We start from the raw sequence: 25,758 nt of genomic DNA, 5'->3' as shown, positions 1-25,758 counted from the left end.
AATCCCCCAATAATAAGAATTAATTGTATTAATGATAAAGATCCAAGGGAAAAGGAAATCTTGTTGATCACACTTAATTGTTAAACAAAGTTTTGTATATGCTGGCATTCTTCTTTCTTATTGGAGATTGGGGTGTGTGTGTGTGTGTGTGTGTGTGTGTGTGTGCGTGCGCTTGTGTGTGCAGTAGTTCAAATTATTTTGTGGGTTTTCTTATGAATACATAAGGGAAGACAGAAGTTTTGTTAGTGTTGAACTGGAATAGGATCTTTTTAAATATAAAATATGGATAGAAACTACAGCAAAAAAAAAGTACTTTTACTTCTGGGACTCTTTTTTTCTTTCACATTTTGAGGTTTTTATTATTCCCTGTATACTACATATACTTTGGTAATTGTGGTAATTTACTTTACACATGTACCTTGAGAAACAACTGTTAATTTGTTCATGCATTCTGCAAACATATTGAAAGCTTCTTGGGTTAGGCAAAATTTTCTGAGATAGGAATGTCAGAGCAACTCCATCTTAAATAGGAGCCGGGTAAAATTAGGCTGAAAGCTACTTGCTGCATTCCCAGACGGTCAAGGCATTCTAAGGCACAGGATGAGATAGGAAGTCAGCACGGAATACAGGTCATAAAGACCTTGCAGACAAAACAGGTTGCAGTAAAAGGAGCTGGCCAAAATCCACCAAAATAAAAATGGTGACAAAAGTGACCTCTAGTCGTCCTTACTGCTACATTGGCACCAACGCCATGACAGTTTACCAGTGCCATGGCAACGGCAGGAAGTTATACTATATGTTCTAAACAGGGGAGACATGAATGATCTATCCTTTGTTTAGCATATCATCAAGAAATAACCATAACAATGGGCAAACAGCAGCCCTCCGGGCTGCTCTCTCTATTGCCTATGGAGTAGTCGTTCTTTTACTCCTTTGCTTTCTTAATAAACTTGCTTTCACTTTGCATTGCGGACTCACCCTAAATTCTTTCTTGCTTGAGGTCCAAGAACCCTCTCTTGGGATCTGGATCTGGACCCCTTTCCCGTAACATATTTCTGGCAACCATGAAGGGACTCTAGTGCAGAAACCCTGACCCGACAGCTATTTGGGTAAGCGTTGGGTTCCTGTAATGTATTTCTGGCGACCACAGAAGTGACTATACTGCAGAAGCCCCCTACCCAAAGGCTAATTTTGAGTAACTGGTGAGGTCTGCTAACAATTTTCTTGTGAACCACAAAAGGGACAATACTGAGGAGACCCCTCCCGACCCAAAGGAAATAGACTGCAGAACTGACTGGACTACTTTTGGGTAAGTGGTGGGGTACCAGGGTAAAGAATAGGTTTGAGTTAGAGGCCCAACTAAGATGGAGGAGTTAGAGTCCCTTCTAAGGGACTCTTAGAAGGGTTAGAGTCCCTTTTAGAGGAATTCTAGAGGAGTTAAGAGTTCCTTCTAAGATTCAGGGTGTTAGAGCCCCTTCTCATTAAAGTCCCTCTCAGCTAAGAACAGGTTCGGCTCTATGGGATGTTAACTGCTATTCTCTTTGGATTAATCTGCCTTGTACTCTTTGCTGATGGCTGTGGGCGACAGCGTTAGGCATGTTCAGGATCGTGGGACATGGGGAACTTTTTCCTCACTAAAAGGGGAAACTTGAGAGCTGATCAGACGGCTGGAAAAGATCCTTTTGCTACCAACAAGTGGCTGCTTGAACTTTTCATTGTCAGCTGCAAGGAGTGGGTCTTCTCTCTGGCCTCCCTAAGCTCTACACCTTCCCCACCCTGTCACAAGCAATACTTTCTTTCTCTCATTTCCCTTTCCCATCTTTGCTGCTACTCGGGTCAACCATCTTGCCTAGAGATCATGTGTTGAAACTCCAAGTTGGAGTTGGATTAAAGATGATGGGGCCCATCTGGGGGCAAATTTAAGCCTTGCCAGCTTGCTATTGGATTCTAAGGAGGCTGGCCAATGTCTATGTTTTATCACATGTATTTTTCTCTGGCCAGAATGAAAAAAAAATATTTTCCTTTATGATACTGCTTGGCCCCCAGAGCAATGGTGCCGCAAGCCAGATCACTAGGGCTGCTCAGGGAAAGGGAGCCCCGAAGCCTGGCATGCTGGCAAAAGGGTAAGAATTTCTTACCAGTCAGATTTATGGCTTGTCTCTCTCTGTGCATATAGTTGAATGAATGGTTTTTAAAAATCAGTGTTTATCTCCCCTGCAAAGTTTTGATTAATGCGACAAAGAATTCTATGGCTAGTCTTAAGCTTGTGTATTTTGTGCTACAAATACATTTTTCTGTGTCAAGGGGTACTTCAGAATAAAACATGGGCTTAGAACACCTGTAAGCCCACTTTTTAAGATGACCCAGCAAGCTGGCCAGCAACAAACTTGGCTGCAGGTCCATGAAACAAACAAGAAATTTGCATGAAGTCTCCACCTTGTTTTATGTCCCTAGGAGCTTGACCTTTTAACCACGTGACAGTACACTTTCTTGGTCTCTGCCTTCTGGGAAACAGGAATTTTAAGGTACATGTCATAGTGAGCTCTAAAAATCATATTAACTAGTTAAAAGCCTTGCAAGCTCAAAATTAACTATTCTAGACCCTTTCTGGGGAAGAAAATAGAGACTGCCCCAAGCTGTAGCTCAGTAGCTATGGTTCTGTGCTTTCACAGTGGCAGTTCAGGTTCGTTTCCCCACTTAAGAAGTAAGTCATTTCTGGTTTAGTACCTGTGTGACCTTGTCTGTTCTTTTCTCCTCCGTGGACTGCCTTAAATTTTCCTTTCTCTAAGCATCGGGGAGGTTACCTTTGGTAGAGTTCAAAAGCCAGAAATATTGGCTATTGGGCATAAGAAATTATAAAAGCACTTTATTAAAGACTGCTGTGGTTAAATTCAGCTTAATTAAAAGCAGATATTCAAGCTCTAACAGCCTGGACTCCTTGGGAAAACCAGGAGTCACAGAGACCCCTTTCCTGGTCCTATTCTTCCAAGGGCTCCACCCTAAAGCCAGTAATCCAATTAACAAACCTAAAAACTGGCAAATGAAAAATCTTATAACTACTGTAGTAATCTTCTGTCTTTCTGTGTAGCTATGTATGTGTTGTATATAATGTTTGTATAAAAGAGCTCCAATTAATTGGCTTAAACAAAAATAAGTGCTTAAATCAAATATTTTGAAAGCAAAATAAAAACTGTAATGTCTTTTAGTTCATGTAACTTTAGTAATCTTCGGGAAATAAAAACAGTTTTAAAAGTTATTGATAAAAACATTTAGTTTAAATGATGCAGATCAGATATTGTTTTCGAAATGCTTTAAGGTCATAAACTGCATCTTTAACTATTAAAAACTGTTTAATTTACCTACCGTAAAGTTATTAGTTTCTAGATAAGGCTAGGGGACATGTGGAATTAGCCATGCTCCTTGGCTATACAAAGAAGATTATAAAGAAAGAGATTTTATATAAGAAAGGATCTTGTATGGTAAATGTCGGCCCTAAAGTAAAATTACTGGTTGTTTAAAAGAAGGGATATTTAGGGCAAGTCAGAAAGTCCATGAAAGTCTCACATGGTCTGTGCAAGTTGTGAAAGGATTTGTGAACAGGAATTTGTGCAAGAATATTGTGCAATTCAAAGGTTGCTAGGCCTCCTAAATGCTTCATAAAATGCCATTATGACTCTTACTGTACAACTTACCTGCTTAAGTAAGGTAAGGCCTGGGGACATGTGGAGTTAGCCATGTTCCCAGCTATGCTGGAAAGTCAGCCCTTATCTGCACTTCTGCCTGGTGTGTTCTAGGCTAGGCTCCACAGATAATACATAATTAAAATTGCTTACTAACCAGGGTTTTTGCCAAAAGTAAAAGTTGCTAAAAGTTAACATTGTAACACATAATTGAGACAATTGAAGAAACAGTTTTACACGTAAGGTGTGTAAGGAAAGTAAAATGTACTTTTGGTAAGATATTATAAGAAGGCATGGGAATGTGGAATTTTTTGCCTAAAGGTTTAAATAATTGTTTTAAGTTAGAGAAAATAAAGCTAAAGGTTTGAACAGTTGTGGAAGATTTGTAAAAAATTAATTGTAAAAGAGATTCTGTGTGTGGACATTGGTTAGATTAAAGGGGTATTATTCAGTTTTTCTATAAATTAAACATTGGAATAAAAGCATAGTAGGTTTTTCTTAGAGCAAAAACCTGCTTATGATCTGCTAACAAAAACTCGTAAAGAGTTATAAAAGGTTTATGAGAATCTTACCTTATGGTCAAATGGATTGAGATTGGATAGATTTATTTACATAGTTTTATTAAGAATTGGGTTTGACATCAACAATGCACCAAAGCAAGAGTGACATTTGGCTTATTTCGTACAAAAATCATACATTGTCAAATACAAAATGGTGTTTAGTTTTCTTTGGGCTGTATTTGTATAAATGTGTTATTGGCATATTTCCCAAAATTATGGGAAACTCCTATAATTATAATATAACTTGGTGTACATTATCAGTAATAATTATAATTGTTACATAAAATCATTGTATGTCATGGAGGTAACAAATTTCCTTGTCAATTATTTATTTGACTGTGGCTGCCCTAATTTTCAGCCACAGACAATTGTTACCTTGTTTTAATCCTCTTTAGAAGGTGGTTTATAATCAATTATGAACTCTAGCAGGTGTTCTTAAGTGCAAGTTTTCTGATAACTTTGAAGATTTTAGGATCAGAGTAGAGGAAAAAGTTTCAGGACTTTAATGGAGAACTGAAATATTCATGAATATCAAGCAAAACAGGAGTTAACTAAATTCATTGAACGAGTAAAAAACTGAAGTAATCTTTTAAAATTTGCTTAAAACATAGCTGATCCTTTGTTTTGCTTTTCATAATCAAGGAAACTTTTCTTTTGAGCTACTTACAGCTGTTAAAAGCTGAGTATACTCCAATAAACAAAATTTGGAGCATATTTGTTCCTCTCTACCTGATTTCTCCAGAATTTGGAAACTAGTTGTGAGTATTCTTAATTTATGGCAACATAGTTATTTGCATAAGGGCAATTAGAATCTGTTTTCCTTTGTAACAGGACACAATAGAATAAATTGGTTATTTTACCAAGGCTTTGACTGAAATGGTGTGCTTTCCTTTAAGAAATCAAACTTGTAGAGCTAATAAAAGTCCTTTGGGGAGCTGGCCTCATACCTTGCCTACACAGTCACTGTACAGGGCTTCTGACCTATGGTAAGTAAAGAATGTCACTTTCTCACAGGTCCAGGAGCCCCTAGCTATCTTGGCACCTCAAGAGGAAAGAAATTTACCCAACTCATAGGTATTTGAGGGTACAAACCCTGGCTGGGCTTGGCTTATAGAAGTCTTATCTGAAATTTCTTCTATGGAACAGAATTCCATCAAAACCAATTTAGAAACAGCTTATGTGAAAAATAATTATTCTTGCTGCACTTTATACAAATAATTAGGCCAAGTATAATAAAACAAATCAGTCTTACCATGTGTCTTTAGTAAAAATGGGAAACTGGGGAGAGAAATATTATGTTTCAAAAACTATGGTATACTTGTTATTAAACGAGTCTAGTCTCATCGGTTGTTTCTAAGTTTGTTTCTGCAATTTAAGTTAAGCCTGTTTATTACTGTGAACCAACCAGTGATCTCTGACTGTTGCTTAGAAGAAACATGAGAAATGAATAATGTAAAAATCTGGATCAGTATTCTCATTCTGGATACATTACAGTCAGCTAACAACACCATATCAGCTTAGTTCCAACAGTTGCCCAGTTCATGAAAAGTCTTCTAATTTACTTTACTTGGAAGAACTTTACCTATTTTGCTTTACTATTGTGGAATATATTGCTGTTATACTCTTTGTGTAGGAATATAGGACAAGCTTACTGAATGTTTTCTTAAATTAAACACTTATGAATCTTCCAGATATCACCTTTTGTCAAAACTCAAGAGTTGCGAATGGACCTTACCATATTGATGCTTTTTGACTGAGCTCCTGTCTGCCCTTAATGCAAGAGACCCTCATAATTAGACAGGAATATCATTGCCCCTACTCAGCCTGAAGAAGTTAAAGAAGATAGATCCCTGTCCCTCTGCAACCCTTAGGATTAAGGGTTCTCTTATAAAAGGGAAGGGGCAAATGTCAGAGGCATATAAACCAGAGCAACTCTACCTTAAATAGGAACTGGGTAAAATGAGGCTGAAACCTACTGGGCTGCATTCCCAGACAGTTACGGCATTCTAAGTTACAGGATGAGAAAGGTGATCAGCACAAAGTACAGGTAAAAACAGGTTGCAGTAAATGAGCCAGCCAAAACCTACCAAAACCAAAATGGCAAGGAGAGTGACCTCTGGTCATCTTCACTTCTGCACTCCCACCAGTGCCATGACAATTTACAAATGCTGTGGAAATGTCAGGAAGTTACTCTATGTTGTCTAAAACGGGGAGATATGAATAATATACCCCTTGTTTAGCATATCGTCAAGAAATAACCATAAAAATGGGCAACCAGCAGCCTACAGGGCTGCCCTGTTTATGGAGTAGCCATTCTTTTATTCCTTTATTTTCTTAATGCACTTGCTTTCATTTTGCACTGTGGACTCACCCTAAATTCTTTCTTGCATGAGATTCAAGAACTCTCTCTTGGAGTATGGATCCAGAACCCTTTCCTGTAACAGAAATACCAACCAAAATGGAGAAATAGGAAATTCCAGGGTTCTGCCTCTACAAAAGCAGCAAATGAGCTGCCAAACCTGTCAAAACAAGCTTTTGTAGAACCCTGAAATCTAGTCAAACACAACAACTAAGAGAAGGCTTGTTGAAAACCAAGATGCTGCCTTACAATGAGAGAGTACTGTGGCATTTTAAATTCTTCCTCTGCCATCACTCACATCCCAGATCTGTGGTGGCCTTGAGGAGGCAGTTCATATTTTAAGAAGCACCGATTAGGAGTTTTATAGAATGTCGCATGATTTCTGGTGAAGTTTTTTGTGAAGTGTTTTTCTTGTTCCTATCAATATATATTTTCTGGCCTCTGTAAAAATTTTTCTTTGTTTTTAGTTTTCTGCAATTTGAATATGATATGCTTAGGTATCGTTTTTTTGGGTATTTGCTGTCTATTATTAAGTTTGAAACTTTTTTCCAATTAATCAAATATCCAGATATTTCTTCTTCTTCATTATCTTTGTTCTCCTTCTCCTATTCCAATAATGTAAACATTATATATTTCAAAATTATCTCTATTACTTAGATCTTAATTGTTTTCCATTTTTCTCTTTGCATTTCAACTTGATTTTTCCAACAAGTCTCCAAGCTTGCTTACTACTTCTTGGGCCATGCTGATTCCACTGATAACCCCATTGAAGTCATTCTTTATTTTATTTTATTTTATTATTTCTATCATTTCATTTAGAGTCTTCTTATAATTTCCATCTTTTATTACATTACTCAACTGTTTTTGTATTATGTTTTCTACTTCATATATTAGTCATAGTTGTTTTGAATTTTCTCTGATAATTTCAACATCTATGTTATATCTGAGTTAGGTTACAACTTTTTTTTTTTTTTTTTTTTGACGTTTGGTGTGCCTCATACTTTTTTTGTCAAAAGTCAGATACATTTTATGAGGAACTGAGCTAAAGAGGGCTCTGATATGTAAGATTTATATCAATACAAGAAAGGGGTCTGAATCCAGATCCCAAGAAAGGGTTCTTGAATCTTGTTCAAAACATGTAAGATTTATATCAATATGGATAGGAGTGGGCTTTGTTTAATATTTGCTGTAGCTATAGGTTCCAGGGACTCCAATTTCTTCTAGTGTCCTTTTGCTCTCTCCTCTTGACTTTGCACTTCCCTGTGTATTCCCCTTCAGAGAGAGTCTGTGTCTTGCAACTTATTCAGCTCTAGTCTACTATTATTAAACTGGATCCCTGTTGGTTGTCCAATAAGATATGAGGGAGAGTGTGCATTTTATAATATTTTAATTAAATCTCAGTGTTTTAGTGTGTCTGCCTATGTAGCCTGTGCCCTTCACCTATATTTTTTTCTTGTAGAGAATCTTCCCATCTTGGGTGAAATAGGAAGTCTAGATGGCATTGGAAATGGGAGAAATGTATCTCCCCGATGGCTCTGAGACAGGCTCTAGTAAAGCCGTCCCTCCAGCAGAGAAGGATTTGCTGTGGAGAAGTCTTTGAGTGTATTTCAAAAGAATTATCTTTCCCATCTCTGCCAGATCACAGAAATAATTTTTTTGGATCTCCACTTTGAGAACCTAACAGGTTTCCTGGATGTAAAACCTATGAAATAGTGGGCCCACAAGAGTATCTAATTCTCAAGCTGGTCTACACTCAAGCCTCCAGTTATTCATCAAAATTACTATTTATGTGTTCTTACCAGTTCATGGCTCTGGTTGCAACTGGTACAAATAAGCAGATTTCAGCTGTGACTCTGGATTTGCCTGTTTTGCTTGATTTAGGGTGAGAGTTTGCTCTGCATGCACGGCTTTCTATAGCTCCAAGAAAATACACTGATTTTCATTTTTTCCATCTTTTTCTTATAAGGATGAGAGTAATGACTTTCTAGCTTCTTCATATGGGAGTTGACCCTAGAAGTTTTTATTTTTTTTTAAGTATGTGTTTTAACTTCCAAATATTTAGAGGTTTCTGAGATATCTTTTTTTATTAGTAGTTTAATTCAATTGTGGTCTAAGAACATATGTATTACTTCAATTATTTGAAATGTGTTAAGCTGTGTTTATGGTTGACAAGGTTTCTACATTAGGCCATGTTTTATGAATGTTTGAAAAAAATATGTATTGGGCTTTTGTTGGATGGAGTATTCTACAAATGTCAATTGTATCAAGTTGATTGATAGTGCTATTTATATCATTTATACCCTTATTGATTTTTTTTTTTTTGCCTGTATGATCTATCAATTACTGACAGAGAGGTGTTGAAATTTCCAATTATAATGGTGAAGTTTTCTATTTTTCTTTTCATTTCGGGTTTTGAACCAACTTCAATGTAAAGACTGGTAGATTAAAAGGAAAATCATGCAGATAGTTGTACCATGCTAACATTAGTCAAATAGAATCTAGAATAGCTATATTAACTTCAGACAAACATGCTTTAGAATGAGTTTTATTAGGGATAAATAAGGGAACTATAAATGATACAGAATTTGATTATTCAAGGCAATATAACCATTGTAAATATTTATGTATTTGGCAACAGAACATCAAAATAGATGAATCAAAAACAGAAATGTAGACAATATGTAATTGTGTCTACTTTTCATCCATTTTGTAAGTTTGATGATTGTTATTTCTCTCCATACTGTTTGTCTTTGTCGACGGCTTTTTGTCATGGAATATTTTCTTGAAAGCCTCATGTTGTACCAGGTAAGAGGCGGTAAAGAGGACTTTAATGTGATGAATGTTTTCACTCTAAGAGGTGAGCTCTGTTTAATATTTGTTGTAGCCAAAGTTGCCACGGAGGCTTCCAATCCCTCTACTGTTTCTGTTTTTGTCTTTTCTTCCAAACTTTGGGCTTCTGCAAGTACTCCTCAGAGAGAGTCAGTGCTTTCCATCCCTTTCAACTGTTATCTAATAATATACTGAAACCTTCTGATGTCTCTGGGGTGTATGTGTGAGGGGAGGGCATGCTATTATTTTCTAAATAATTGGTCTTTGAGTGGCCCTGTGTCTTGGGACTATGCTCTTCACAAATGTTTTTCCAGTGGAGTAGCTCTTACCTCAGTTTTCTCTGTACTTCCTTTCCTTGCTGCAGCATTTACAGTTTATTTCCGGAAAGCACCAAACCCTGTCGATTATACATTTCTCTGCTTTTTTTGTTGTTCTTGTTTTTATGGCGTCTTGCTCTGTCGTTCAGGCTGGAGTGCAGTGGCATGATCTCGGCGAACTGCAACCTCTGCCTCCCGGGTTCAAGTGATTCTCCTGCCTCAGCCTCTAGAGTAGCTGGGACTACAGGCACGTGCCACCACGCCCAGCTAATTTTTTGTATTTTTAGTAGAGACGGGGTTTCACTGTGTTAGCCAGGATGGTCTCGATCTCCTGACCTCGTGATCCACCCACCTTGGCCTTCCAAAGTGCTGGGATTACAGGTGTGAGCCACCACTCCTGGCCTCTCGGCTTTAGATGAGACAGTATGTTTACATGAGGATGGAGTGAAAGGAATCACCTTCCTTCAGCTGGAATAAGAATTTGGCAAAATTTTTCTCCTAAAAGGTAGATCTTTGTTATGAACAAGGTTCTGGATGTATTTCACAAGGACTACTGTTTCTTTCTCCCTACCAGAGCTACAGTAAGAACTTTCTAGTATTTTCCTCACAAGACATAGTCTGTACCAAATACTTTTCCTGAAATCCTGGAATTTTACACTGAATTAAATGAATCAGGAATGCTCATATAATGAATATGGAAATAAAATGAGAAACTCAAAGCTATCCTCCATAATTGTAAATAAGTTTATAATGTACAAACTTTTATGGGCTTAATTGTAGTTTTAGAAAAAGTTGAATTTTTTTCTAAATTCGACCCAGATTCCTCGAGCTAAAGCCCCAAACAGTGAGGGGATCCCCTAAGACTGACTCCACAGAGTTCCTCACTTGCATGTTAGTCTACCCTCAACAACTAGCTATTTGCCAAAATTGCCATTTATGTGTTTCTAAGGCTGCCTTAACACTGCCATAAATTATGTGACAATGGAAATTTGTTCTCTCATGGTTCTGGAGAGTAGAAGGCTGAAATAAAGGTGTTGGCAGCTCATCCTCCCTCTCTGAAACCTCTCGAAAAGGATATGTCATTGCTTCTTCTAGATCTTGATAGCTCAAGGAATTCCATTGGGTTAGGGCAGCATGACTGCAATCTCTGACTCTGTCTTTACATGACCGCCTTTCCTCTGTGTTTTCACGTCATTTACTTCTCTCTTATAATCCAGTCATATCAGATTAAGGGTTCACCTTAATGACTTCATCTTAAATTGATTATATTTGGAAAGATCCTCTTCCCAAATAATACCATTTTCACAGATACTTGGAGTTAGGACTTCAATATACCTCTTTTTCTAGTATAAAATATAACAGATAACAAATGACTTCTGTTTCAGGCAAGCAGATGTAAGCTTTATCTGTCTAGGTACACCTGTCTCTCTGGATTTTGGGATGGCAGTTTACCCTACCTCAATGCTCTGCATGGTCTAAGAAAAGCTATTGATTTTCAGTTTGTCCAGATTTTCTTTGTTTCAAAGGCAGAAGTGACAATTTGCAAGCTCTATGTGTCAGAACTGAAACCATAGAAGTCTTGTAGCTCAATTTTAACTCATATCATATAGTTTTCTACATTTTCAAATTCATAAATTTCATGATCATCAGGTTAATACATAAAATTTAGTGTTACATTTTTGCAACCTAAAATGTTTAAAAATTTTCTCAAGTGACTTGAGATTTCTGCCTGTAAATATTTGCACTTTTGACATCAAGATTTTAAATTATTCTGTCTTCCATTGAAAATATCACATATTTCTGGCCAGGCACAGTGGCTGACATCTGTAATCCCAGCACTTTGGGAGGCCAAGTCATGTGGATCACTGAGGTCAGGAGTTCAAGAACTGGCTGACCATCATTGTGAAACCCTGTATCCACTAAAAAGAAAAAATTTAGCCAGGTGTGGTGGCGAGTACCTGAAATCCCAGCTAGTGGGGAGCCTGAGGCAGCAGACTCACTTGAACCTAGGAGGTGGAGGTTGCAGTGAGCTGAGATTGTACCACTGCACTCCAGCCGGGGTGACAGAGTGAGATTCCATCTCAAAAAAATTTTAAAAAGTCACATATTTTTAATTCTCATCCCAGTTGTTCTCTTCCATTCTCTCCATCAAAATTGGTTACTTGACTAAAATAATTCAAGGGTGTTTTAGTGGTAGCTATAAGAGTGATTGCAGACCCTAGAATAGAAATATTTGCCTTATTTAAAATGCTCAAACATTTTGACAAATTAATAATACACATCTAAATTTCCTTCTGGTGATATTTTTCAGAAAGTGAGATTTCAATTTCTCTTAAAAAATTTCAACATTTTCTAGAACTACAATTAAGCCCATCAAAGTTTGTACATTGTAAACATATTTAAAAATTATGGAGGATAGTTTGGAGTTTCTTATTTTATTTCTGTATTCATTACATGAACATTCCTGGTTCATTTAATGCAGTGTAAAATTCCAGGATTGTAGGAAAAGTATTTGGTACATTCATACTAGTTTGGAAAGCAATAAATTATACCTTGATATATAAAATTTATAATGTATAGACAAACATTGCAGATACCTGAAAATTGCACACATTTTCAGGGTTATTCAGTTAATTAAAGTTTTGATAGTAGTTAAACATTTCACATTCTGAGGATGCCAAACATTGTGTTAAACACCTCAAATAGGTATGATTAAAGTATTATTCACCCTAGTGGTACTGAACAAACCTTATAAAGTCTCCCAAAGAGATTTATTGGCAAGCACATGGCTTGAAAAACTAGGAACTAGTTGCAGTGGAGTGACAGATGTTCATATGATTGTGTGCTGAAGGAAAATGACATCATGTACCACATCATATATAATAGTTTTCACTGTGGTCTGAGAGACAGTTTGTTATAATTTCTGTTCTTGTACATTTGCTGAGGAGTGCTTTACTTCCAATTATGTGGTCAATTTTGGAATAAGTGCAGTGTGGTGCTGAGAAGAATGTATATTCTGTTGATTTGGGGTGGAGAGTTCTATAGCTGTCTATTAGGTCTACTTGCTGCAGAGATGAGTTCAATTCCTGGATATCCTTGTTAACTTTCTGTCTCGTTGATCTGTCTAATGTTGACAGTGGAGTGTTGAAGTCTCCCATTATTATTGTATGGGAGTCTAAGTCTCTTTGTAAGTCTCTAAGGACTTGCTTTATGAATCTGGGTGCTCCTGTATTGGGTGCATATATATTTAGGATAGTTAGCTCTTCCTGTTGAATTGATCCCTTTACCATTATGTAATGGCCTTCTTTGTCTCTTTTGATCTTTGTTGGTGGGATTGTAAACTAGTTCAACCATTATGGAAAACAGTATGGCGATTCCTCAAGGATCTAGAACTAGATGTACCATATGACCCAGCCATCCCATTACTGGGTATATACCCAAAGGATTATAAATCATGCTGCTATAAAGACACATGCACACGTATGTTCATTGTGGCACTATTCACAATAGCAAAGACTTGGAATCAACCCAAATGTCCATCAGTGGCAGACTGGATTAAGAAAATGTGGCACATATACACCATGGAATACTATGCAGCCATCAAAAAGGATGAGTTTGTGTCCTTTGTAGGGACATGGATGCAGCTGGAAACCATCATTCTTAGCAAACTATCACAAGAACAGAAAACCAAACACCACATGTTCTCACTCATAGGTGGGAACTGAACAATGAGATCACTTGGACTTGGGAAGGGGAACATCACACACCGGGGCCTATCATGGGGAGGGGGAGGGGGGAGGGATTGCACTGGGAATTATACCTGATGTAAATGACGAGTTGATGGGTGCTGATGAGTTGATGGGTGCAGCACAGCAACATGGCACAAGTATACATATGTAACAAACCTGCACGTTATGCACATGTACCCTAGAACTTAAAGTATAATAATAAAAATAAAAAAAAAATAGTCAGTTTTCACATGGCTATAAAGATATACCTGAGACTGAATAATTTATAAATAGAAGAGGTTTAATCAGCTCACAGTTCTGTGAGCTGCACAGGCTCCTGCTTCTGGAGAGGCCTCAGGAAACTTACAATCATGGCAGAAAGCAAAGGGGAAGCAGGCACATCTTCACATTGCTGGCAGGAGAGAAAGAGTGAAGGGGGAGGTGCTACATACTTTTAAACAACCAGTCACTCACTATCACAATAACAGCAAGGGGGAAGTTTGCCCCTATGATTCAGTCATCTCCCACCAGGTCCCTCTTGCAACACTGGACATCATAACTCAACATGAGATTTGTGTGGGGACATGCAGCCAAACCATATAATCATATGTAATCCATTTAAGATCATTAAATAAAGTCAATGGTTATGGAGTAATAATTTCATCTTGCAAAAGCACTGTTTTAGTTTTTAGCCTCTCTTCTAAGTAGGAAAATAAAATATTTCAAAATAATTTGACTTCATGAACATCTATTTCATCGTCCACAGATTTTATTTTTATTATTTTGGATTGACAAGGTGAATATGCCTCAGTTTTGACAGACAAATTAAATATACCTCAAGACACTGTCTTGAAGATGAGGCAAATATATATTCTGTTAAATTTGTAACTTATTGTAAATTGTGCTATAGTCTCATGAAAATGCTCCCTTGTGCCTGAAATATTTTTATGGACTTGTTCAACTATTACATTTTTTTTTCAATTGCCAACATCCTTACCACCAAAACTTTTGTGTTACAAAGCATACTGAGTTGGAAGAAAAAATATCAGTGGTTATGTCCATTTGATTTTTTAACAAATACCTGTTCACGCTGCTATGAAAAAATACCTGAGACTGGGTAATTTATAAAGGAAAGAGTTTCAATTGACTGTCACAGTTCCACATGGCTGGGGAAGCCTCAGGAAACTTACAATCATGGCTGAAGGCAAAGTGAAAGCAAGAATCCTTTTCACATGTTGGCAGGAGAGAGAAGTGCAAGCAGGGGAAATGCCAGACACTTGTAAAACTATCACATCTTGTGATAACTCACTCACTATCAGAGAACAACATGGGGGGAACCACCCCCATGATTTAAGAACTTCCTCCCCTCCACACCTGGGGATTACAGGTCCCTTCCTCAACATGTGGAGATTACAATTCGAGATGATATTTGGGTAGGGACACAGAGCTAAACCATATCAGTATTGAATGAACTTTTTATACTAATTGGACAGAAAGTTTCATTTATAAGACAAATTCTATAGATATGCTCTACAACATTGTGCTTATAGTTCACAGAACTGTATTATGCACTTATAATTTGTTAAGAGAGTAGATCTTACGTTAAGTATCCTTGTCACAATAAAATAAATAAATAAATATTTCTTAAATGAATGAGTAAATAAATGAGTGAATTCCTAAGTCTGTTAAAGTCACTGATAGTCTAGATTTAATGTCATAAATAGCAGTAATTTTGAAGAAATTTAACTTTAAAAACTTTGGGTGGAGTATACGACTCAAAAAGTACATTTTAGGGTAGTCTGGCCTTGAAATCAATTATGAAGTGTTTAAATAGTTTTAGGCTAAGGATTTAGAAATTTACTAGGCAGGCCAAGAGGATCAAGTAAAAAGTACTGAGTGTTGGAAGGAAGAGAAAATGAATCATATCAGAGCTGAGCCTATTATTCGTTAACTGTAAGTCCCATAAGATAACTTGACACTAATACCTAAGAATACATTTTTGTTGGCTTTTCTGGAAACTGAAAAGAATGGGAAGAGAAAACAATAGTATGAAAATCAGAAATCAAAATGAAACAATTCTAGTCATTATAGCACCTCTTAAAAAATAAAAAGAATGATAAAATAGTAAAAATAAAATCCAGCAAACAAAGCTGATATGGTTTGGCTGTGTTCCCACCCAAATCTCCTCTTGAATTGTAGTTCCCATAAGCCCCACATATCGTAGGAAGTCCCCGTTGAAAGGTAACTGAATCATGGGGGCAGTTTTCCCCATTCTCTTCTCATAATATTAAGTTCTTATGAGATCTGATGGTTTTATAAGCATCTGGCATTTCCCCTGCTGGCACTCATTCTCTTTCCTGCCATCCTGTGAAGAGGTATTTTTCATCATTATTTTAAGTTTCCTGAGGCCTCTGCAGCCATGTGAAACTGTGAGTCAATTAAAACTCTTTTCTTTATAAATTACCCAGTTTCAGGCATTTCTTCATGGCAGTGTAAGAACAGACTAATACAAAACCAAAACATGCAAACATCCAGAAATTGGAAAAATAAAAACCCACAAAGAAATTTGTATCCAAAAGCAAGTAAACAAAGAAAACATAAGCAGAATCAAACAAAACGATTGTGATAATAGTAGGAATTATACCTGAAGATGCTTTTGTTAGGTTACTTTTCATAAACAGATTAAAGCATTTTAGCAACCAAAACTTTTTCTTGGTTTAACAGTATATTTCACCACTTAGCTGAATGTTTGACCCTTAACCCTTCTGAACCCACTTGCCTCTTCACAAATAAATGTGAAAGTTGCTTACATGATTTCCTAAAGCCCAAGTTGTTACTTTTTTTCTGATAATTTTATGGACAATACAGCACATTATTAGGAGTAAGTTTCCTTAAACACATTTTGGGAAATGATTACACTATTTATATAAAGAAAGTCCAAGTTTAATAGAAGTCAGTTATTTCAACAGCCTATTGATAAATGTTTTTCTTTTTTCCTGGTAAAAGTTTTATTGTGTTTCTTCTTTTATACTTGACAACAGTGTATTATGTATAAACTCATAGGCCTATAACATTTGCATATATCCCAGAAATACAACTGAACATTTGGGTAAATACACAAAAATTCCCAAGACACAACTAATATAGAATGTACAACACATGGCTACAACCAGAAGCCCATGACAAAATGAGGTACTCTTTCTTCAGAAGAGCACCTTGGTATATAGCCCTACAGAAGTGGCAACCAAGAGATAATGTGAAAAGTGAATAATTACGTTTGATGTATTCTATTGCACTTGTCCCAGAACATGAGCAAATTATTTAATAAAACGGAAGAGCCTCTTGACTAGTACAAGGACAAATGAAACAGAAACCTATTCAAAAGTGCAATTCCCTCAAAAAAAAAAATCCTCGCAAATCAAATACAGCTAGCCCTCCATATTCATGGGTCTACATCCCTGGATTCCAAAAATCACAAACCCTGGGTTAAAAATATTTAGAAGAAAAAGTGAATGCTTGCATCTGTATTGAATGTGTACAGAAATTTTTCTTGTTATTTCATAAACAATATAACAACTATTTACATAACGTTTACATTGTATTAGATATTAGAAGTAATATAGAGATGATTTAAAGTATAAGAGAGGATGTATATAGGTTCTATAAAAATATTACACCATTTTATATCAGGGACTTGAGCATCAGTGGATTTTGATATCTGTAGGGGTCTTGGAACCAATCTGTCACAAATACTGAGGACTGACTATAAATTAGCTAGGCTTCCTTCTGCTTTATTCCTTTAGTAAAATTGGAAAAATAAAATAGAATAAAATCTCATTAATAAATTATTGACTGGCTCACAGGAGAAATAATAAATTAGGCCAAATAAACACCTCCCACCAACAAAAGTCATAGAAACTTCTAGAAACCTGTGCCATCTTTAATTCGGATCCAGTTAAAAGGAGAGTCTTATTGTCTTTGGAAAATGCCATGTTTTTTCTTTAAGGGCACATTTTTAGTAAAATATTTATCTGAGTTTCTAGTTTTACCAGAGTCTCAACACTGTTCATTGTTAAGCTTTGAGGAATAGCTAGAAATCATCTGAATATCTTATGTTAGATAGTACGGAACCGAAGTCGAGAAAAATTGCTTGGCCAGTTTGTTAATAAAAATACCAGAATTGGAGGAAAACCCCTCTGCCTTCTGTGGTCTTTATACTCTACCACAGGGTCTCTCTGGCAAATTGCAAGACTGAATGTTCATAGCAGGGTAACTTCTTTGCCTCTGGTACTGCCACATCAGTTATATTCTGTAGATATTTTTCAGATTTCCATCCAAGCTTTCATCAGAATTCTCTGTAGGTTGCTTTTGATTTTGATTCTGCACACAAGATAATGTAGATCTATAAGATTAAAATGTCTAATATTGAAGAGATTTATCTTATTTGGGTTGTTTTCATATCTTGCTATTGTGAATCATGCAGTGATGAATATGGGAATGCAGCTATCTGTTTGAGATATCAATTCAATTATTTTGAATATATACCCAGAAGTGGGATTGCTGGATCATGTGGCAGTTCACTTGTTAACTTTTTAAGAAAACTTCATACTGTTTTCCATACTAGCTATACCATCTATACCATTAGTTTTAGAGTATGTAACAAATTTAACTTCATAATTAATTCCAAGCCCATTTTATTTGAGGAAGTATTAGAGTAAAATATTACACAATATTTTTAAAATATGCAAAATGAAAATAGAGAAGATAAAAACAGTGTAAACGCTTATTTAAAAACTGCTTTGGACTCAAATTGATTTAGAGACTGAGGCCAATTAAAGTAAAACAAGTAGATGTGAAAAGAAAGAGCTATATGTCAACACTGATTTCTTTTTAGATTTGTTTGAGAACTGGTTAAATGTTTGTGAAATGGCTAATGCCAAACCTTTGTCAGAGCAAATTTATTTAAATTAAAAATATTGATTAAATATATTACCTGTAGCATTTATGGAAATGAACTTTTACTCTGAAGAGAATTGCTTTTTGCCAGCTTTCTGTGCAAATTTGACATTAGTGACTATTAGATTATCCTGAATTAGGTGTAGCCATACTAGAAGTGTAGTGAAAAACAGTTTCACTCTTAAGATAACGTGAAACAAGGTGTTGTCACCTTAAAAGTGACAATAATAAGTAAGTTAAATGAACTTTGTTTCACTTTTTAAACTTCAAATTATGGTGGTTATTTTTAATCCAATAAATAAATTATAGTTAGTTATTAAAGAAGTTAGAGATTGACAATACATGGAAATGGCTAAGATGCTAACTGCTCAGGTTAAACACTTTGATTCTCCTGGGTTAAGTACATAAGTTTCATTTTATTTTTGGATCAACTGTACTGGCTTGAATATATATATATTATATATGTATCATATTTATATATCATGTTTATTACTCGCATATGTACAGAGTTGCTACCATGATTCTCAACATGATCTAGTGCTGGATATTACAGTGTTGAACAAACTAAACAATTACTACTTTCATGAAACTTACATTAGGAAAATGGGCAAGAAATGGGCATATATATGCATATAAACACAGATATGTAATATACCTGTGTATGTTATACAGGCACATGTGTATATGTGTATGCATGTATGTGCATAAGTAGGTGGCCATAAATGCTATAAAATAAACAAATAAAAAAGGAAAATTGAGGACGGGCGTGGTGGCTCACGCCTGTAATCCCAGCACTTTGGGAGGCCGAGGTGGGCGGATCACAAGGTCAGGAGATCGAGACCATGGTGAAACCCCGTCTCTACTAAAAATAGAAAAAATTAGCCGGGCGCAGGGGCGGGCGCCTGTAGTCCCAGCTACTCGGGAGGCTGAGGCAGGAGAATGGCGTGAACCCGGGAGGCGGAGCTTGCAGTGAGCCGAGATTGCGCCACTGCACTCCAGCCTGGGCGACAGAGCGAGACTCCGTCTCAAAAAAAAAAAAAAAAAGGAAAATTGATTTTAGTAAGATTATCATAGGATACATCACCATCATTATTTTATATGATGGTCATTATTTTACAGAGACAAATGGTAAGGCAAATTTCTCCTTGCTGAAAATATACTCAGCACCAAATTTCTCCTGATAGTGAGCATATACAAACTGGATATTAAACTGTTAAAAAACAAACAAATGAGTAAATGAATACTTGTTGCAATCCAGGAAGCATAACAAAATAGTATCCATTTGCTTCCAACTATGGCAAAAAGGTAAATAGCATGAGAAAATTATTTCAGCTCTCTCACTGCTAACCCAGGCTGTAGGGCATGACTGAGATTTGAAACATGACTTTGTTCCAATATCAAATCCCAGGATAAAATTAGCTCATCCAGGCATAGGAAATGCTGGAGAATTGCAGCCCTTCCCCATAGGCTTATCTCCTTATAAGATGTAATGGAATGTTTATTGTGCTCAAAATATGAAATATATTTTAGTCTCTCATTTTTCCTTATAATTTTAGAGTGAAGAAAATATTCCCCTTTGCTTGGATCACTATTTTAGCTTACTATAATTTCTGCTCCTTTTAGGGTTTTAGGGTAACAGATCATGACTGCAATCACTTTAAAGTGAGAATACAAAATGCCAATTCTGTAAATACAATGTCCAGATCAATATAATAATGCAAACTCTGAACTTGTTTTAATTTAATATTCTTTCTGCCAGGTGAGCATATTTGCAGAGAATAAGGCCTTTGACTTTCTCCCTGCTCACTTTCTGCTTTCTCCATTACCTGTTGTGTGCGAGTGTGTGCACATGTGCATGTGTGCCTGTGGTGTGTGTAAGAGTGTGTGTTCGTGTGTATCAGAGAGAGAGAGAGAGGAGAGGTGGGAAAGGGAGAAGAAGAGAAGAAGAGAGAGGGGAGAAGGAAGAGGAAAAGGCAGAGGAAGAGAAAGAGAGGGTTTGCAAACTTTATAACACCTGCTGTTATTTCTAGTTGTCTTACAGACCCACCTTAGCTTTCCTGACATAGGATTCTATTGCAGTCACTTAACTAGAGCTGGTCAATCTCATAGAAACACATTTGCTTCCATATTACAAATAACTTGGAAGGCTGAGGTGGGAGGATTGCTTAAGGCCAGGAGTTCCAGACAAGCCTGGGCAACAAAGTGATACCCCCATCTCTACAAAAAATAAAATAATAATTAAAACAATAGCTTGGTGTGGTGACATGTGCCTGTAGTCCCTGCTACTTGGGAAGCTGAGACAGGTGCATCAATTGAGCCCAGACATTTGAGGATGCAGTTAGCTATGATCATGCCACTGCACTTTATCCTTCAGCCTGGGCAACAGAATGAGACCCTGTCTCAAAAAAAAAAAAGAAAGAAAAATAGCTGAGTTGCAGCAGACAAAAGAGAAAGCAATTCAAGTTACTGTTTTTCAAAACCTATATTCAGAAGTTAGCTGGCATTTACCTCTGGAGCATCCTATCAAAGAGGTGTGGCCAGTAGTGTGCATGAATGATGCTAGTGGTTGTCATTGGACTATGAGGAGCTATCTGGGCTGTCTGACCACCTCTTTCCCAGGTGGAAGGGTGAGATCAGCATCTGGGAAGTGCTCAGCATTCTCATAGTCCCCTTTTTGCTTTATTCTAATAATTGAGGGCATGCTACCTATATTCCATCTCTCTCATTTTCAATTGCCAAGAGTGTGATAGTTTCTAATTGGTTTATTTTCTCTTCTTAAAATCCCATATTTAGAACTAAAATTCACATATTAATGTTTTATTGACTCAACTGTTTTCTCTGGTTCAAGGTCCTCATTTAAATATAAGCTTTAATGAAAATTTCATCTGTGGATGAAACATCTTTAAGCCAATAATTGAAAATGAGTGAGGCTGAAATATTTGATTGAATTATCACTTTCCCAGTATGGAATAACAATGTTAACATTATTTAGAATGTCTTTAATCCTACACAGTGTAAATTTTAGCATGTTATTATTTTACTTTAATTTTTTTGTAGATATTCAATTCATTGTCAATTTTTGTACTTGGCTATTAGTTTTCAGAATACTTTGTAAAACATTTTCATATAGTCTCTTCAAGGTATAGAGTAAGTCATTTTTTTAAGTTATCTGTCTGTATTTTAAGATGTATTTGAAGGATATACTACATTAGTCAAAATTTTTCTCAACTCTTTCTGCCTATGCTTTTGTATTATATGCTTTCAGGTTAACTTTATAGTCAATATATGAGAATTAATAAACAACTTACAGATATATGCATGTGAATAAACCTCATGTATACATTATGTATGTATTTTTCTAAAGGTTTAGTTATTTGTATTTTTTTCTGGAATAAGTCCCTGTTAAGTATTTTGATTTAGTAATTAATTAATACATTCATGAATTATATTTGTTGCATTCAATTTAGGATTCTTGCACCTATTTTATAAATAATACAGGACTATACATTTTTATTTTTTCCTATCTGTCAAATTTTGGAATGAGTTGTGTAACATCTGTATAAACTGAATAGGGAGAAATTTTCTTGTTTTGTTCTGACTGGAAAAAAAAATTATAAAAACAATGACCAATACTTTTCAAGTGTGCAAGTAGAGCATCTTATTCATCTAAGAAATATCGGTAAAGCTTGGAAGACACAATGCATGATTAGGATGAAGTAAGCAATAAAATAGTCCTACCACACATTAAATATGGCAAGAAAATTTCAGTGAGGGTATATACATTTACCAGATGAAAAAACTTGACTGATATAAATATATATTGAGGCCCTATGATAAAATATGTAAAGAGGTTTAATGTATTTCACAGTATTTAGCATGTGATTTTTAAATCATCATCAATGGATGCATTTATGTATCTCCAGGTAGTTTCTTAGGGAGTAAAAAGCACACCTTTGAGTGGATTTATTCATATTAGAGAGAAATGGTAAAAGGTTTTATTTATTTATTTTTGCCTAATAATTAAATAGTTTACTCTTATTATCTTAAAGTCTTACTCTGCTTTTCCAAGGCGTAGAACTCAGATAAAAGATTCCTGAGTTAAAAATAAATGGACATGATGAATCAGAAGATTTATCTCATAATAGGTTTTCTGATTTATATAATTGGAAGAAGTCAAGATTTTAAACTGTTACCCAGTGGTCTCCTCATATTTTATAAAATATATCAAGCAATCGATAGCATATCTACACTATGCCTGTATGTTTAGCACAAGCTTAGCACATCATCAATAAGCCTAAATCATTCTAAATCAATCGGTTGCAGATGGTACACTATTTTTATGTAAAATATAGCAAGGAGGCTAGAGTTAGAAAATCCCAATTGTTTCCACAGATGGTTTATAATTTAGTAGCTAGCATGAGAGAAACAGACAACAATTATACAAGATGGAATAAAATAAATATTAAAAGAGAGATACAGGCAAAATGCTATGGACATTTAAAGGAGGAAGAAAATATAGAAATTAATAAGTTGAAAATATAAACCAGAAGTTTATATAAAATTATAAAGGAAAAATTAGAGCCACAAAAATGTTAAAGGCAAAAATAACCATACAGAATATAATTAAAATGAAGACATATGAGATTTACATATATTGAGACTCAGTAATGAAGAAATAATTCGATGGTTAAGTAATTCAATAAACATATGTTGAGCTGCTGGGTTTGAAAAGATAAATAAGATTAACATAGCCACTGGCTTCTTATCACTCACACTTTAGTGGAAGAAAGAGATAAGTAAACAGCAACTTACAATAAATTTAATAATTTTAAAAAGGAAGACTGTAAATTAGGCCTAGCTAACTCACATTTTGTGGATCAGAGAAGGTTTTTCTGGACACAAAGGTAGATTCTATATTAGGCCCTAAAAATGGGTAGGAATTAGTTGATATGAAGGCTGCTACAGTGATAATGTACAGACATGCAAGCATGTCTGTTTATCTGTAAAGGAAATATGGAACTTTGTCATTAATATCTGTGTAACTATTTTCTGATTCCTTCACTTGATATCCATAACAACACTATACATCTCTGTACTACAGGCGTGTCTGGCATCAAGAATGCTAACAGGTATGTTGTCTCTGGTTCTTGGCATAATTTTTGCTTTATGACTTAAAGTAATTCAAACTCCCTTATGGGGAAGGATAATAATAGCAATGCAGCTTTACATTAGTCCACTCTTCAAATCCCTTAAGAAAAACAAGCAGGGTAACCAGGATAGGAAAATAAATATTACGTGTATAACACCGTTTAGGAAGCGGCATGACAAGGAATCTCCAGGAACAATGAAAGGAGGGTGTGAAATAAAGCAACATAGAACTCTAGGCACCACAAGGAAAGAATCCAGGTGTACTAGCAGTGCATAGGTGGTAGGATGGAGAAAGAGGAACTTCAACAATTCAAGAGCACAGGAACACAGAAGTTGCGAATGGATACTCACTGGAAAATTCAGAGGACCTGATACCAGGAAGTAACTATGGTAACAACAGTGAAAGAGGAAGAGGCCTCTGCAAGCTTCATTTTGCTTTAAACAGATTTATTCAAACATAATTTACATCCTATAAAATGTACTTGTCTTAAGCATACAATATAGTTTTTAGTAAAAATATAGGGTTGTATAATTATCCCAACAACCCAATTTTAAAATATTTTCATCATTCCAAAAACATCCCTTGTTTCTTTCCCAAGTACTTCATATAGCCAACTTCAGTTGCAGGCAACCACCAATCTACTTTCTGATTTTTTAATGCACAACTCATGTACATTCATGTACATTCAATCACAAAATATGTGAGAGGGTTTTTTTTTTGTGCCTGGATTATTTTAAATAGTATAATTTTATTGAGGGTCACCTGTGTGGCAGGTATCAGTACTTTGCTTCTTTTTATCATTGAATTGTTATTCCACTGTATGGATATACTACGTCTTCCTCTTCACTTGCTGGTTGATAGATGTTTGTTTTCCGTTTTGGTGTATTACAGATTGTGCTGCTATAAACATCATACAGAAATCTTTGTGTGGGCATGTATTTTCGTTTCTTTCGGGTAGATTCCTGTAAGTGGTATTGCTGAGTCATGCGTTAAATTTACATTTAAGTTTTAAAGACAGTACCAAACCGTTTTACAAAGGCTCTTTCCATTTTACTTTCTTTCCTGTAATGTACAAGGATGTACCTGTATTGGTGTCTGTCTTTTTTTATTAGAACCATGCTAGTGGGTGTTATGTAGTATGACATTTTTGTTTTAATCTGCATTCTCCTAATTATGACACTGAATGTCTTTTTCTATGCTAATTGGTCAATGAACATCTTTTTGTTGAAATGTCTGATTTTTTCTTTTTTTTTTTTTTTGAGACAGGATCTTCTTCTGTCAACTAGGCTGGAGTACAGTGGTTCTATCATAGCTCACTGCAGCATCAAACTTCTGGGCTCAAGCAATCATCCTGCCTCAGCTTCCTGAGAAGCTAGGGCTATAGATATGAGGCACTATTTTTGGCTAACTTTTAATTTTTTTGTAGAAATGGGGTCTCAGTATGTTGCCCATACCGGTCTGGAATAAATGGCCTTAAGTGATTCTCCTGCCTGTCTCCTGGAGTGCTGGGATTATAGGCCTGGAACCACTGTGACCATCCTGAAATTTCTATTGAAAACTTAAGCCCATTTTTAAAGTGAGCCATTTGTCTTCTGGTTATTGAGTTATAAGTCAATATTAGAATACATTTTGAATACAAGTCCTTTGACAGAATTAAGATTTGCAAGTATTGTTTCCCAGGTTGTATCTTGTCTTTCGATTTTCTTAAAGATGCCCTTTGAAGTATAAATGTTTTTAGTTTTTACCAAGTCTGATATAACACATTTTTCTTTTATAGATGGTGCTCCTTTGTAGTATTTAAGAAACATTTTCTTTTTCTTTATAGTATTTAGTACTATAAAGTACTATATGACTCAGCAATACCACTTACAGGACTCTACCCAAGAGAAATGAAAACAACCATAAAGTACTAACTATATAATACTTGATCGTACTAACTATAAAGTACTTTATAGTACTAACTATAGTACTAATATAAAGTACTTCATAGTACTTCCATATAGTATTAAAGTATTACTATATAGTACTTTATAGTACTTCTATATAGTATTTAAGAAACAGCTTTGTTCCCTTTATTTGTTTTAGCTCTTTTGCTTAGATCTCAGATCTATTTTGCTTTTGACTATGATTTTTAAAACAGTTTAAACTTATCCTTTATATGTGAATATCAGTTGTCCCCC

Source organism: Macaca nemestrina, chromosome 14 (assembly GCF_043159975.1).
Source record: "Macaca nemestrina isolate mMacNem1 chromosome 14, mMacNem.hap1, whole genome shotgun sequence".
NCBI classification, from domain to species: domain Eukaryota; kingdom Metazoa; phylum Chordata; class Mammalia; order Primates; family Cercopithecidae; genus Macaca; species Macaca nemestrina.
The sequence above is the reverse complement of the archived record's forward strand: the minus strand, read 5'-3'. Positions refer to the sequence as shown.